We start from the raw sequence: 15,214 nt of genomic DNA on the forward strand, positions 1-15,214 counted from the left end.
TAGTGACGCAGTGTAGACTGTTATTCAGCATTGCTGTTTCCTCAGATTGTCAGCTCTTGTGATCTGGCCCCCGCTCCTCACTCCGGTCTCTCCTGTACAGTGAGGCCTCATTATACCCCTGTATAAGGATCTAGTGACGCAGTGTAGACTGTTATTCAGCATTGCTGTTTCCTCAGATTGTCAGCTCTTGTGATCTGGCCCCTGCTCCTCACTCCGGTCTCTCCTGTACAGTGAGGCCTCATTATACCCCTGTATAAGGATCTAGTGACGCAGTGTAGACTGTTATTCAGCATTGCTGCTTCCTCAGATTGTCAGCTCTTGTGATCAGGCCCCTGCTCCTCGCTCCGCTCTCTCCTGTACAGTGAGGCCTCATTATACCCATGTATAAGGATCTAGTGACGCAGTGTAGACTGTTATTCAGCATTGCTGTTTCCTCAGATTGTCAGCTCTTGTGATCTGGCCCCCGCTCCTCACTCCGGTCTCTCCTGTACAGTGAGGCCTCATTATACCCCTGTATAAGGATCTAGTGACGCAGTGTAGACTGTTATTCAGCATTGCTGTGTCCTCAGATTGTCAGCTCTTGTGATCAGGCCCCTGCTCCTCGCTCCCGTCTCTCCTGTACAGTGAGGCCTCATTATACCCCTGTATAAGGATCTAGTGACGCAGTGTAGACTGTTATTCAGCATTGCTGTCTCCTCAGATTGTCAGCTCTTGTGATCAGGCCCCTGCTCCTCGCTCCACTCTCTCCTGTACAGTGAGGCCTCATTCTCCACCTGTATAAGGATCTAGTGACGCAGTGTAGACTGTTATTCAGCATTGCTGTTTCCTCAGATTGTCAGCTCTTGTGATCAGGCCTCTGCTCCTCACTCCGGTCTCTCCTGTACAGTGAGGCCTCATTATACCCCTGTATAAGGATCTAGTGACGCAGTGTAGACTGTTATTCAGCATTGCTGTTTCCTCAGATTGTCAGCTCTTGTGATCAGGCCTCTGCTCCTCGCTCCGTTCTCTCCTGTACAGTGAGGCCTCATTATACCCCTGTAAAAGGATCTAGTGACGCAGTGTAGACTGTTATTCAGCATTGCTGTTTCCTCAGATTGTCAGCTCTTGTGATCAGGCCCCTGCTCCTCACTCCGGTCTCCTGTACAGTGAGGCCTCATTATACCCCTGTATAAGGATCTAGTGACGCAGTGTAGACTGTTATTCAGCATTGCTGTTTCCTCAGATTGTCAGATCTTGTGATCAGGCCCCTGCTCCTCACTCCGGTCTCTCCTGTACAGTGAGGCCTCTTTATACCCCTGTATAAGGATCTAGTGACGCAGTGTAGACTGTTATTCAGCATTGCTGTGTCCTCAGATTGTCAGCTCTTGTGATCAGGCCCCTGCTCCTCGCTCCACTCTCTCCTGTACAGTGAGGCCTCATTCTCCACCTGTATAAGGATCTAGTGACGCAGTGTAGACTGTTATTCAGCATTGCTGTTTCCTCAGATTGTCAGCTCTTGTGATCAGGCCCCTGCTCCTCACTCCGGTCTCTCCTGTACAGTGAGGCCTCATTATAACCCTGTATAAGGATCTAGTGACGCAGTGTAGACTGTTATTAAGCATTGCTGTTTCCTCAGATTGTCAGCTCTTGTGATCAGGCCTCTGCTCCTCGCTCCGGTCTCTCCTGTACAGTGAGGCCTCATTATACCCCTGTATAAGGATCTAGTGATGCTGTGTAGACTGTTATTCAGCATTGCTGTTTCCTCAGATTGTCAGCTCTTGTGATCAGGCCCCTGCTCCTCACTCCGGTCTCTCCTGTACAGTGAGGCCTCATTATACCCCTGTATAAGGATCTAGTGACGCAGTGTAGACTGTTATTCAGCATTGCTGTTTCCTCAGATTGTCAGCTCTTGTGATCAGGCCTCTGCTCCTCGCTCCGGTCTCTCCTGTACAGTGAGGCCTCATTATACCCCTGTATAAGGATCTAGTGATGCAGTGTAAACTGTTATTCAGCATTGCTGTTTCCTCAGATTGTCAGCTCTTGTGATCAGGCCCCGGCTCCTCACTCAGGTCTCTCCTGTACAGTGAGGCCTCATTATACCCCTGTATAAGGATCTAGTGACGCAGTGTAGACTGTTATTCAGCATTGCGGTTTCCTCAGATTGTCAGCTCTTGTAATCAGGCCTCTGCTCCTCGCTCCGGTCTCTCATGTACAGTGAGGCCTCATTATACCCCTGTATAAGGATCTAGTGACGCAGTGTAGACTGTTATTCAGCATTGCTGTTTCCTCAGATTGTCAGCTCTTGTGATCAGGCCCCTGCTCCTCACTCCGGTCTCTCCTGTACAGTGAGGCCTCATTATACCCCTGTATAAGGATCTAGTGACGCATTGTAGACTGTTATTCAGCATTGCTGCTTCCTCAGATTGTCAGCTCTTGTGATCAGGCCCCTGCTCCTCACTCCGGTCTCTCCTGTACAGTGAGGCCTCATTATACCCCTATATAAGGATCAACTGACGCACTGCAGACTGTTAATCAGCATTGCTGTTTCCTCAGATTGTCAGCTCTTGTGATCAGGCCCCTGCTCCTCGCTCCACTCTCTCCTGTACACTGAGGCCTCATTATACCCCTGTATAAGGATCTAGTGACGCAGTGTAGACTGTTATTCAGCATTGCTGTTTCCTCAGATTGTCAGCTCTTGTGATCAGGCCCCTGCTCCTCGCTCCACTCTCTCCTGTACAGTGAGGCCTCATTATACCCCTGTATAAGGATCTAGTGACGCAGTGTAGACTGTTATTCAGCATTGCTGTTTCCTCAGGTTGTCAGCTCTTGTGATCAGGCCCCTGCTCCTCACTCCGGTCTCTCCTATACAGTGAGGCCTCATTATACCCCAGTATAAGGATCTAGTGACGCAGTGTAGACTGTTATTCAGCATTGCTGTTTCCTCAGATTGTCAGCTCTTGTGATCAGGCCCCTGCTCATCGCTCCGGTCTCTCCTGTACAGTGAGGCCTCATTATACCCCTGTATAAGGATCTAGTGACGCAGTGTAGACTGTTATTCAGCATTGCTGTTTCCTCAGATTGTCAGCTCTTGTGATCAGGCCTATGCTCCTCGCTCCGGTCTCTCCTGTACAGTGAGGCCTCATTATACCCCTGTATAAGGATCTAGTGATGCAGTGTAGACTGTTATTCAGCATTGCTGTTTCCTCAGATTGTCAGCTCTTGTGATCAGACCCCTGCTCCTCACTCAGGTCTCTCCTGTACAGTGAGGCCTCATTATACCCCTGTATAAGGATCTAATGACGCAGTGTAGACTGTTATTCAGCATTGCGGTTTCCTCAGATTGTCAGCTCTTGTAATCAGGCCTCTGCTCCTCGCTCCGGTCTCTCCTGTACAGTGAGGCCTCATTATACCCCTGTATAAGGATCTAGTGATGCAGTGTAGACTGTTATTCAGCATTGCTGTTTCCTCAGATTGTCAGCTCTAGTGATCAGGCCCCTGCTCCTCACTCCGGTCTCTCCTGTACAGTGAGGCCTCATTATACCCCTGTATAAGGATCTAGTGACGCAGTGTAGACTGTTATTCAGCATTGCTGCTTCCTCAGATTGTCAGCTCTTGTGATCAGGCCCCTGCTCCTCACTCCGGTCTCTCCTGTACAGTGAGGCCTCATTATACCCCTATATAAGGATCAAGTGACGCACTGCAGACTGTTATTCAGCATTGCTGTTTCCTCAGATTGTCAGCTGTTGTGATCAGGCCCCTGCTCCTCGCTCCGGTCTCTCCTGTACAGTGAGGCCTCATTATACCCCTGTATAAGGATCTAGTGACGCAGTGTAGACTGTTATTCAGCATTGCTGTTTCCTCAGATTGTCAGCTCTTGTGATCAGGCCCCTGCTCCTCGCTCCGGTCTCTCCTGTACAGTGAGGCCTTATTCTCCACCGGTATAAGGATCTAGTGACGCAGTGTAGACTGTTATTCAGCATTGCTGTTTCCTCAGATTGTCAGCTCTTGTGATCAGGCCCCTGCTCCTCGCTCCGGTCTCTCCTGTACAGTGAGGCCTCATTATACACCTGTATAAGGATCTAGTGACGCAGTGTTGACTGTTATTCAGCATTGCTGTTTCCTCAGATTGTCAGCTCTTGTGATCAGGCCCCTGCTCCTCGCTCCGGTCTCTCCTGTACAGTGAGGCCTCATTATACCCCTGTATAAGGATCTAGTGACGCAGTGTAGACTGTTATTCAGCATTGCTGTTTCCTCAGATTGTCAGCTCTTGTGATCAGGCCCCTGCTCCTCACTCCGGTCTCTCCTGTACAGTGAGGCCTTATTCTCCACCGGTATAAGGATCTAGTGACGCAGTGTAGACTGTTATTCAGCATTGCTGTTTCCTCAGATTGTCAGCTCTTGTGATCAGGCCCCTGCTTCTCACTCCGGTCTCTCCTGTACAGTGAGGCCTCATTATACCCCTGTATAAGGATCTAGTGACGCTGTGTAGACTGTTATTCAGCATTGCTGTTTCCTCAGATTGTCAGCTCTTGTGATCAGGCCCCTGCTCCTCGCTCCACTCTCTGCTGTACAGTGAGGCCTTATTCTCCACCGGTATAAGGATCTAGTGACGCAGTGTAGACTGTTATTCAGCATTGCTGTTTCCTCAGATTGTCAGCTCTTGTGATCAGGCCCCTGCTCCTCACTCCGGTCTCTCCTGTACAGTGAGGCCTCATTATACCCTGTATAAGGATCTAGTGACGCTGTGTAGACTGTTATTCAGCATTGCTGTTTCCTCAGATTGTCAGCTCTTGTGATCAGGCCCCTGCTCCTCGCTCCGGTCTCGCCTGTACAGCGAGGCCTCATTATACCACTGTATAAGGATCTAGTGACGCAGTGTAGACTGTTATTCAGCATTGCTGTTTCCTCAGATTGTCAGCTCTTGTGATCAGGCCCCTGCTCCTCACTCCGGTCTCTCCTGTACAGTGAGGCCTCATTATACCCCTGTATAAGGATCTAGTGACGCAGTGTAGACTGTTATTCAGCATTGCTGTTTCCTCAGATTGTCAGCTCTTGTGATCAGGCCTCTGCTCCTCGCTCTGGTCTCTCCTGTACAGTGAGGCCTCATTATACCCCTGTATAAGGATCTAGTGACGCCGTGTAGACTGTTATTCAGCATTGCTGTTTCCTCAGATTGTCAGCTCTTGTGATCAGGCCCCTGCTCCTCGCTCCGGTCTCTCCTGTACAGTGAGGCCTCATTATACACCTATATAAGGATCAAGTGACGCACTGCAGACTGTTAATCAGCATTGCTGTTTCCTCAGATTGTCAGCTCTTGTGATCAGGCCCCTGCTCCTCGCTCCAGTCTCTCCTGTACAGTGAGGCCTCATTATACCCCTGTATAAGGATCTAGTGACGCAGTGTAGACTGTTATTCAGCATTGCTGTTTCCTCAGATTGTCAGCTCTTGTGATCAGGCCCCTGCTCTTCGCTCCGGTCTCTCCTGTACAGTGAGGCCTCATTATACACCTGTATAAGGATCTAGTGACGCAGTGTAGACTGTTATTCAGCATTGCTGTATCCTCAGATTGTCAGCTCTTGTGATCAGGCCCCTGCTCCTCGCTCCACTGTCTCCTGTACAGTGAGGCCTCATTATACTCCTGTATAAGGATCTCGTGACGCAGTGTAGACTGTTATTCAGCATTGCTGTTTCCTCAGATTGTCAGCTCTTGTGATCAGGCCCCTGCTCCTCGCTCCGGTCTCTCCTGTACAGTGAGGCCTCATTATACACCTGTATAAGGATCTAGTGACGCAGTGTAGACTGTTATTCAGCATTGCTGTTTCCTCAGATTGTCAGCTCTTGTGATCAGGCCCCTGCTCCTCACTCCGGTCTCTCCTGTACAGTGAGGCCTCATTATACCACTGTATAAGGATCTAGTGACGCAGTGTAGACTGTTATTCAGCATTGCTGTTTCCTCAGATTGTCAGCTCTTGTGATCAGGCCCCTGCTCCTCACTCCGGTCTCTCCTGTACAGTGAGGCCTTATTCTCCACCGGTATAAGGATCTAGTGACGCAGTGTAGACTGTTATTCAGCATTGCTGTTTCCTCAGATTGTCAGCTCTTATGATCAGGCCCCTGCTCCTCGCTCCACTCTCTCCTGTACAGTGAGGCGTCATTATACCCCTGTATAAGGATCTAGTGACGCAGTGTAGACTGTTATTCAGCATTGCTGTTTCCTCAGATTGTCAGCTCTTGTGATCAGGCCCCTGCTCCTCACTCCGATCTCTCCTGTACAGTGAGGCGTCATTATACCCCTGTATAAGGATCTAGTGACGCAGTGTAGACTGTTATTCAGCATTGCTGTTTCCTCAGATTGTCAGCTCTTGTGATCAGGCCACTGCTCCTCGCTCCGGTCTCTCCTGTACAGTGAGGTCTTATTCTCCACCGGTATAAGGATCTAGTGACGCAGTGTAGACTGTTATTCAGCATTGCTGTTTCCTCAGATTGTCAGCTCTTGTGATCAGGCCCCTGCTCCTCACTCCGGTCTCTCCTGTACAGTGAGGCCTCATTATACCCCTGTATAAGGATCTAGTGACGCAGTGTAGACTGTTATTCAGCATTGCTGTTTCCTCAGATTGTCAGCTCTTGTGATCAGGCCCCTGCTCCTCACTCCGGTCTCTCCTGTACAGTGAGGCCTCATTATACCCCTGTATAAGGATCTAGTGACGCAGTGTAGACTGTTATTCAGCATTGCTGTTTCCTCAGATTGTCAGCTCTTGTGATCAGGCCTCTGCTCCTCGCTCCGGTCTCTCCTGTACAGTGAGGCCTCATTATACCCCTGTATAAGGATCTAGTGACGCAGTGTAGACTGTTATTCAGCATTGCTGTTTCCTCAGATTGTCAGCTCTTGTGATCAGGCCCCTGCTCCTCGCTCCGGTCTCGCCTGTACAGTGAGGCCTCATTATACCACTGTATAAGGATCTAGTGACGCAGTGTAGACTGTTATTCAGCATTGCTGTCTCCTCAGATTGTCAGCTCTTGTGATCAGGCCCCTGTTCCTCGCTCCACTCTCTACTGTAAAGTGAGGCCTCATTCTCCACCTGTATAAGGATCTAGTGACGCAGTGTAGACTGTTCTTCAGCATTGCTGTTTCATCAGATTGTCAGCTCTTGTGATCAGGCCCCTGCTCCTCACTCCGGTCTCTCCTGTACAGTGAGGCCTCATTATACCCCTGTATAAGGATCTAGTGACGCAGTGTAGACTGTTATTCAGCATTGCTGTTTCCTCAGATTGTCAGCTCTTGTGATCAGGCCCCTGCTCCTCACTCCGGTCTCTCCTGTACAGTGAGGCCTCATTATACCCCTGTATAAGGATCTAGTGACGCAGTGTAGACTGTTCTTCAGCATTGCTGTTTCATCAGATTGTCAGCTCTTGTGATCAGGCCCCTGCTCCTCACTCTGGTCTCTCCTGTACAGTGAGGCCTCATTATACCCCTGTATAAGGATCTAGTGACGCAGTGTAGACTGTTATTCAGCATTGCTGTTTCCTCAGATTGTCAGCTCTTGTGATCAGGCCTCTGCTCCTCGCTCCGGTCTCTCCTGTACAGTGAGGCCTCATTATACCCCTGTATAAGGATCTAGTGACGCAGTGTAGACTGTTATTCAGCATTGCTGCTTTCTCAGATTGTCAGCTCTTGTGATCAGGCCCCTGCTCCTCACTCCGGTCTCTCCTGTACAGTAAGGCCTCATTATAACCCTGTATAAGGATCTAGTGACGCAGTGTAGACTGTTATTCTGCATTGCTGTTTCCTCAGATTGTCAGCTCTTGTGATCAGGCCTCTGCTCCGCGCTCCGGTCTCTCCTGTACAGTGAGGCCTCATTATACCCCTGTATAAGGATCTAGTGATGCAGTGTAGTCTGTTATTCAGCATTGCTGTTTCCTCAGATTGTCAGCTCTTGTGATCAGGCTCCTGCTCCTCACTCCGGTCTCTCCTGTAGAGTGAGGCCTCATTATACCCCTGTATAAGGATCTAGTGACGCAGTGTAGACTGTTATTCAGCATTGCTGTTTCCTCAGATTGTCAGCTCTTGTGATCAGGCCCCTGCTCCTCGCTCTGGTCTCTCCTGTACAGTGCGGCCTCATTATACCCCTGTATAAGGATCTAGTGACGCAGTGTAGACTGTTATTCAGCATTGCTGTTTCCTCAGATTGTCAGCTCTTGTGATCAGGCCCCTGCTCCTCACTCCGGTCTCTCCTGTACAGTGAGGCCTCATTATACCCCTGTATAAGGATCTAGTGACGCAGTGTAGACTGTTATTCAGCATTGCTGTTTCCTCAGATTGTCAGCTCTTGTGATCAGGCCTCTGCTCCTCGCTCCGGTCTCTCCTGTACAGTGAGGCCTCATTATACCCCTGTATAAGGATCTAGTGACGCAGTGTAGACTGTTATTCAGCACTGCTGTTTCCTCAGATTGTCAGCTCTTGTGATCAGGCCCCTGCTCCTCGCTCCACTCTCTCCTGTACAGTGAGGCCTCATTCTCCACCTGTATAAGGATCTAGTGACGCAGTGTAGACTGTTATTCAGCATTGCTGTTTCCTCAGATTGTCAGCTCTTGTGATCAGGCCCCTGCTCCTCACTCGGGTCTCTACTGTACAGTGAGGCCTCATTATACCCCTGTATAAGGATCTAGTGACACAGTGTAGACTGTTATTCAGCATTGCTGTTTCCTCAGATTGTCAGCTCTTGTGATCAGGCCCCTGCTCCTCGCTCCACTCTCTCCTGTACAGTGAGGCCTCATTATACCCCTGTATAAGGATCTAGTGATGCAGTGTAGTCTGTTATTCAGCATTGCTGTTTCCTCAGATTGTCAGCTCTTGTGATCAGGCTCCTGCTCCTCACTCCGGTCTCTCCTGTACAGTGAGGCCTCATTATACCCCTGTATAAGGATCTAGTGACGCAGTGTAGACTGTTATTCAGCATTGCTGTTTCCTCAGATTGTCAGCTCTTGTGATCAGGCCCCTTCTCCTCGCTCTGGTCTCTCCTGTACAGTGCGGCCGCATTATACCCCTGTATAAGGATCTAGTGACGCAGTGTAGACTGTTATTCAGCATTGCTGTTTCCTCAGATTGTCAGCTCTTGTGATCAGGCCCCTGCTCCGCGCTCCGGTCTCTCCTGTACAGTGAGGTCTCATTATACCCCTGTATAAGGATCTAGTGACGCAGTGTAGACTGTTATTCAGCATTGCTGTTTCCTTAGATTGTCAGCTCTTGTGATCAGGCCTCTGCTCCTCGCTCTGGTCTCTCCTGTACAGTGCGGCCTCATTATACCCCTGTAAAAGGATCTAGTGACGCAGTGTAGACTGTTATTCAGCATTGCTGTTTCCTCAGATTGTCAGCTCTTGTGATCAGGCCCCTGCTCCTCGCTCCGGTCTCTCCTGTACAGTGAGGCCTCATTATACCCCTATATAAGGATCTAGTGACGCACTGCAGACTGTTAATCAGCATTGCTGTTTCCTCAGATTGTCAGCTCTTGTGATCATGCCCCTGCTCCTCGCTCCACTCTCTCCTGTACAGTGAGGCCTCATTATACCCCTGTATAAGGATCTAGTGACGCAGTGTAGACTGTTATTCAGCATTGCTGTTTCCTCAGATTGTCAGCTCTTGTGATCAGGCCCCTGCTCCTCACTCCGGTCTCTCCTGTACAGTGAGGCCTCATTATACCCCTGTATAAGGATCTAGTGACGCAGTGTAGACTGTTATTAAGCATTGCTGTTTCCTCAGATTGTCAGCTCTTGTGATCAGGCCCCTGCTCCTCGCTCCAGTCTCTCCTGTACAGTGAGGCCTCATTATACCCCTGTATAAGGATCTAGTGACGCAGTGTAGACTGTTATTCAGCATTGCTGTGTCCTCAGTTTGTCAGCTCTTGTGATCAGGCCTCTGCTCCTCGCTCCGGTCTCTCCTGTACAGTGAGGCCTCATTATACCCCTGTATAAGGATCTAGTGACGCAGTGTAGGCTGTTATTCAGCATTGCTGTTTCCTCAGATTGTCAGCTCTTGTGATCAGACCCCTGCTCCTCGCTCCGGTCTCTCCTGTACAGTGAGGCCTCATTATACCCCTGTATAAGGATCTAGTGACGCAGTGTAGACTGTTATTCAGCATTGCTGTTTCCTCAGATTGTCAGCTCTTGTGATCAGGCCCCTTCTCCTCGCTCTGGTCTCTCCTGTACAGTGCGGCCGCATTATACCCCTGTATAAGAATCTAGTGACGCAGTGTAGACTGTTATTCAGCATTGCTGTTTCCTCAGATTGTCAGCTCTTGTGATCAGGCCCCTGCTCCGCGCTCCGGTCTCTCCTGTACAGTGAGGTCTCATTATACCCCTGTATAAGGATCTAGTGACGCAGTGTAGACTGTTATTCAGCATTGCTGTTTCCTTAGATTGTCAGCTCTTGTGATCAGGCCTCTGCTCCTCGCTCTGGTCTCTCCTGTACAGTGCGGCCTCATTATACCCCTGTAAAAGGATCTAGTGACGCAGTGTAGACTGTTATTCAGCATTGCTGTTTCCTCAGATTGTCAGCTCTTGTGATCAGGCCCCTGCTCCTCGCTCCGGTCTCTCCTGTACAGTGAGGCCTCATTATACCCCTGTATAAGGATCTAGTGACGCAGTGTAGACTGTTATTCAGCATTGCTGCTTCCTCAGATTGTCAGCTCTTGTGATCAGGCCCCTGCTCCTCACTCCGATCTCTCCTGTACAGTGAGGCCTCATTATACCCCTATATAAGGATCTAGTGACGCACTGCAGACTGTTAATCAGCATTGCTGTTTCCTCAGATTGTCAGCTCTTGTGATCAGGCCCCTGCTCCTCGCTCCACTCTCTCCTGTACAGTGAGGCCTCATTATACCCCTGTATAAGGATCTAGTGACGCAGTGTAGACTGTTATTCAGCATTGCTGTTTCCTCAGATTGTCAGCTCTTGTGATCAGGCCCCTGCTCCTCGCTCCACTCTCTCCTGTACAGTGAGGCCTTATTCTCCACCTGTATAAGGATCTAGTGACGCAGTGTAGACTGTTATTCAGCATTGCTGTTTCCTCAGATTGTCAGCTCTTGTGATCAGGCCCCTGCTCCTCACTCCGGTCTCTCCTGTACAGTGAGGCCTCATTATACCCCTGTATAAGGATCTAGTGACGCAGTGTAGACTGTTATTCAGCATTGCTGTTTCCTCAGATTGTCAGCTCTTGTGATCAGGCCCCTGCTCCTCGCTCCGGTCTCTCCTGTACAGTGAGGCCTCATTATACCCCTGTATAAGGATCTAGTGACGCAGTGTAGACTGTTATTCAGCATTGCTGTGTCCTCAGATTGTCAGCTCTTGTGATCAGGCCCCTGCTCCTCGCTCCGGTCTCTCCTGTACTGTGAGTCCCCATTATACTCCTGTATAAGGATCTAGTGACGCAGTGTAGACTGTTATTCAGCATTGCTGTTTCCTCAGATTGTAAGCTCTTGTGATCAGGCCTCTGCTCCTCGCTCCGGTCTCTCCTGTACAGTGAGGCCTCATTATACCCCTGTATAAGGATCTAGTGACGCAGTGTAGACTGTTATTCAGCATTGCTGTTTCCTCAGATTGTCAGCTCTTGTGATCAGGCCCCTGTTCCTCGCTCCACTCTCTCCTGTACAGTGAGGCCTCATTCTCCACCTGTATAAGGATCTAGTGACGCAGTGTAGACTGTTATTCAGCAATGCTGTTTCCTCAGATTCTCAGCTCTTGTGATCAGGCCCCTGCTCCTCACTCCGGTCTCTCCTGTACAGTGAGGCCTCATTATACCCCTGTATAAGGATCTAGTGACGCAGTGTAGACTGTAATTCAGCATTGCTGTTTCCTCAGATTGTCAGCTCTTGTGATCAGGCTCCTGCTCCTCGCTCCGGTCTCTCCTGTACAGTGAGGCCTCATTATACCCCTGTATAAGGATCTAGTGACGCGGTGTAGACTGTAATTCAGCATTGCTGTTTCCTCAGATTGTCAGCTCTTGTGATCAGGCCCCTGCTCCTCGCTCCGGTCTCTCCTGTACAGTGAGGCCTCATTATACCCCTGTATAAGGATCTAGTGACGCAGTGTAGACTGTTATTCAGCATTGCTGTTTCCTCAGATTGTCAGCTCTTATGATCAGGCCCCGGTTCCTCACTCCAGTCTCTCCTGTACAGTGAGGCCTCATTATACACCTGTATAAGGATCTAGTGACGCAGTGTAGACTGTTATTCAGCATTGCTGTTTCCTCAGATTGTCAGCTCTTGTGATCAGGCCCCTGCTCCTCGCTCTGGTCTCTCCTGTACAGTGCGGCCTCATTATACCCCTGTATAAGGATCTAGTGACACAGTGTAGACTGTTATTCAGCATTGCTGTTTCCTCAGATTGTCAGCTCTTGTGATCAGGCCCCTGCTCCTCACTCCGGTCTCTCCTGTACAGTGAGGCCTCATTATACCCCTGTATAAAGATGTAGTGACGCAGTGTAGACTTTTATTCAGCATTGCTGTTTCCTCAGATTGTCAGCTCTTGTGATCAGGCCCCTGCTCCTCACTCCGGTCTCTCCTGTACAGTGAGGCCTCATTATACCCCTGTATAAGGATCTAGTGACGCAGTGTAGACTGTTATTCAGCATTGCTGCTTCCTCAGATTGTCAGCTCTTGTGATCAGGCCCCTGCTCCTCGCTCCGGTCTCTCCTGTACAGTGAGGCCTCATTATACCCCTGTATAAGGATCTAGTGACGCAGTGTAGACTGTTATTCAGCATTGCTGTTTCCTCAGATTGTCAGCTCTTGTGATCAGGCCCCGGCTCCGCGCTTCGGTCTCTCCTGTACAGTGAGGCCTCATTATACCCCTGTATAAGGATCTAGTGATGCAGTGTAGTCTGTTATTCAGCATTGCTGTTTCCTCAGATTGTCAGCTCTTGTGATCAGGCTCCTGCTCCTCACTCTGGTCTCTCCTGTACAGTGAGGCCTCATTATACCCCTGTATAAGGATCTAGTGACGCAGTGTAGACTGTTATTCAGCATTGCTGTTTCCTCACATTGTCAGCTCTTGTGATCAGGCCCCTTCTCCTCGCTCCGGTCTCTCCTGTATAGTGAGGCCTCATTATACCCCTGTATAAGGATCTAGTGACGCAGTGTAGACTGTTATTCAGCATTGCTGTTTCCTCAGATTGTCAGCTCTTGTGATAAGGCCCCTGCTCCTCACTCCGGTCTCTCCTGTACAGTGAGGCCTCATTATACCCCTGTATAAGGATCTAGTGACGCAGTGTAGACTGTTATTCAGCATTGCTGTTTCCTCAGATTGTCAGCTCTTGTGATCAGGCCCCTGCTCCTCACTCCGGTCTCTCCTGTACAGTGAGGCCTCATTATACCCCTGTATAAGGATCTAGTGACGCAGTGTAGACTGTTATTCAGCATTGTTGCTTCCTCAGATTGTCAGCTCTTGTGATCATGCCCCTGCTCCTCACTCCGGTCTCTCCTGTACAGTGAGGCCTCATTATACCCCTGTATAAGGATCTAGTGACGCAGTGTAGACTGTTATTCAGCATTGCTGTTTCCTCAGATTGTCAGCTCTTGTGATCAGGCCCCTGCTCCTCGCTCCGGTCTCTCCTGTACAGTGAGGCCTCATTATACCCCTGTATAAGGATCTAGTGACGCAGTGTAGACTGTTATTCAGCATTGCTGTTTCCTCAGATTGTCAGCTCTTGTGATCAGGCCCCTGCTCCTCGCTCTGGTCTCTCCTGTACAGTGCGACCTCATTATACCCCTGTATAAGGATCTAGTGACACAGTGTAGACTGTTATTCAGCATTGCTGTTTCCTCAGATTGTCAGCTCTTGTGATCAGGCCCCTGCTCCTCGCTCCGGTCTCTCCTGTACAGTGAGGCCTCATTATACCCCTGTATAAAGATCTAGTGACGCAGTGTAGACTGTTAATCAGCATTGCTGCTTCCTCAGATTGTCAGCTCTTGTGATCAGGCCCCTGCTCCTCACTCCGGTCTCTCCTGTACAGTGAGGCCTCATTATACCCCTATATAAGGATCTAGTGACGCACTGCAGACTGTTAATCAGTATTGCTGTTTCCTCAGATTGTCAGCTCTTGTGATCAGGCCCCTGCTCCTCGCTCCACTCTCTCCTGTACAGTGAGGCCTCATTATACCCCTGTATAAGGATCTAGTGACACAGTGTAGACTGTTATTCAGCATTGCTGTTTCCTCAGATTGTCAGCTCTTGTGATCAGGCCCCTGCTACTCGCTCCACTCTCTCCTGTACAGTGAGGCCTCATTATACCCCTGTATAAGGATCTAGTGACGCTGTATAGACTGTTATTCAGCATTGCTGTGTCCTCAGATTGTCAGCTCTTGTGATCAGGCCCCTGCTCCTCGCTCAAGTCTCTCCTGTACAGTGAGGCCTCATTCTCCACCTGTATAAGGATCTAGTGACGCAGTGTAGACTGTTATTCAGCATTGCTGTTTCCTCAGATTGTCAGCTCTTGTGATCAGGTCCCTGCTCCTCGCTCCGGTCTCTCCTGTACAGTGAGGCCTCATTATACCCCTGTATAAGGATCTAGTGACGCTGTATAGACTGTTATTCAGCATTGCTGTGTCCTCAGATTGTCAGCTCTTGTGATCAGGCCCCTGCTCCTCGCTCCGGTCTCTCCTGTACAGTGAGGCCTCATTATACCCCTGTATAAGGATCTAGTGACGCAGTGTAGACTGTTATTCAGCATTGCTGTTTCCTCAGATTGTCAGCTCTTGTGATCAGGCCCCGGCTCCTCGCTCCAGTCTCTCCTGTACAGTGAAGCCTCATTATACCCCTGTATAAGGATCTAGTGACGCAGTGTAGACTGTTATTCAGCATTGCTGTTTCCTCAGATTGTCAGCTCCTGTGATCAGGCCCCGGCTCCTTGCTCCGGTCTCTCCTGTACAGTGAGGCCTCATTATACCCCTGTATAAGGATCTAGTGACGCAGTGTAGACTGTTATTCAGCATTGCTGTTTCCTCAGATTGTCAGCTCTTGTGATCAGGCCCCGGCTCCTTGCTCCGGTCTCTCCTGTACAGTGAGGCCTCATTATACCCCTGTATAAGGATCTAGTGACGCAGTGTAGACTGTTATTCAGCATTGCTGTTTCCTCAGATTGTCAGCTCTTGTGATCAGGCCCCTGCTCTTCGCTCCGGTCTCTCCTGTACAGTGAGGCCTCATTCTCCACCTGTATAAGGATCTAGTGACGCAGTGTAGACTGT

Source organism: Dendrobates tinctorius, unplaced genomic scaffold (assembly GCF_039654945.1).
Source record: "Dendrobates tinctorius isolate UK_male_01 unplaced genomic scaffold, ASM3965494v1 ptg000063l, whole genome shotgun sequence".
Taxonomy (NCBI): Eukaryota; Metazoa; Chordata; class Amphibia; order Anura; family Dendrobatidae; genus Dendrobates; species Dendrobates tinctorius.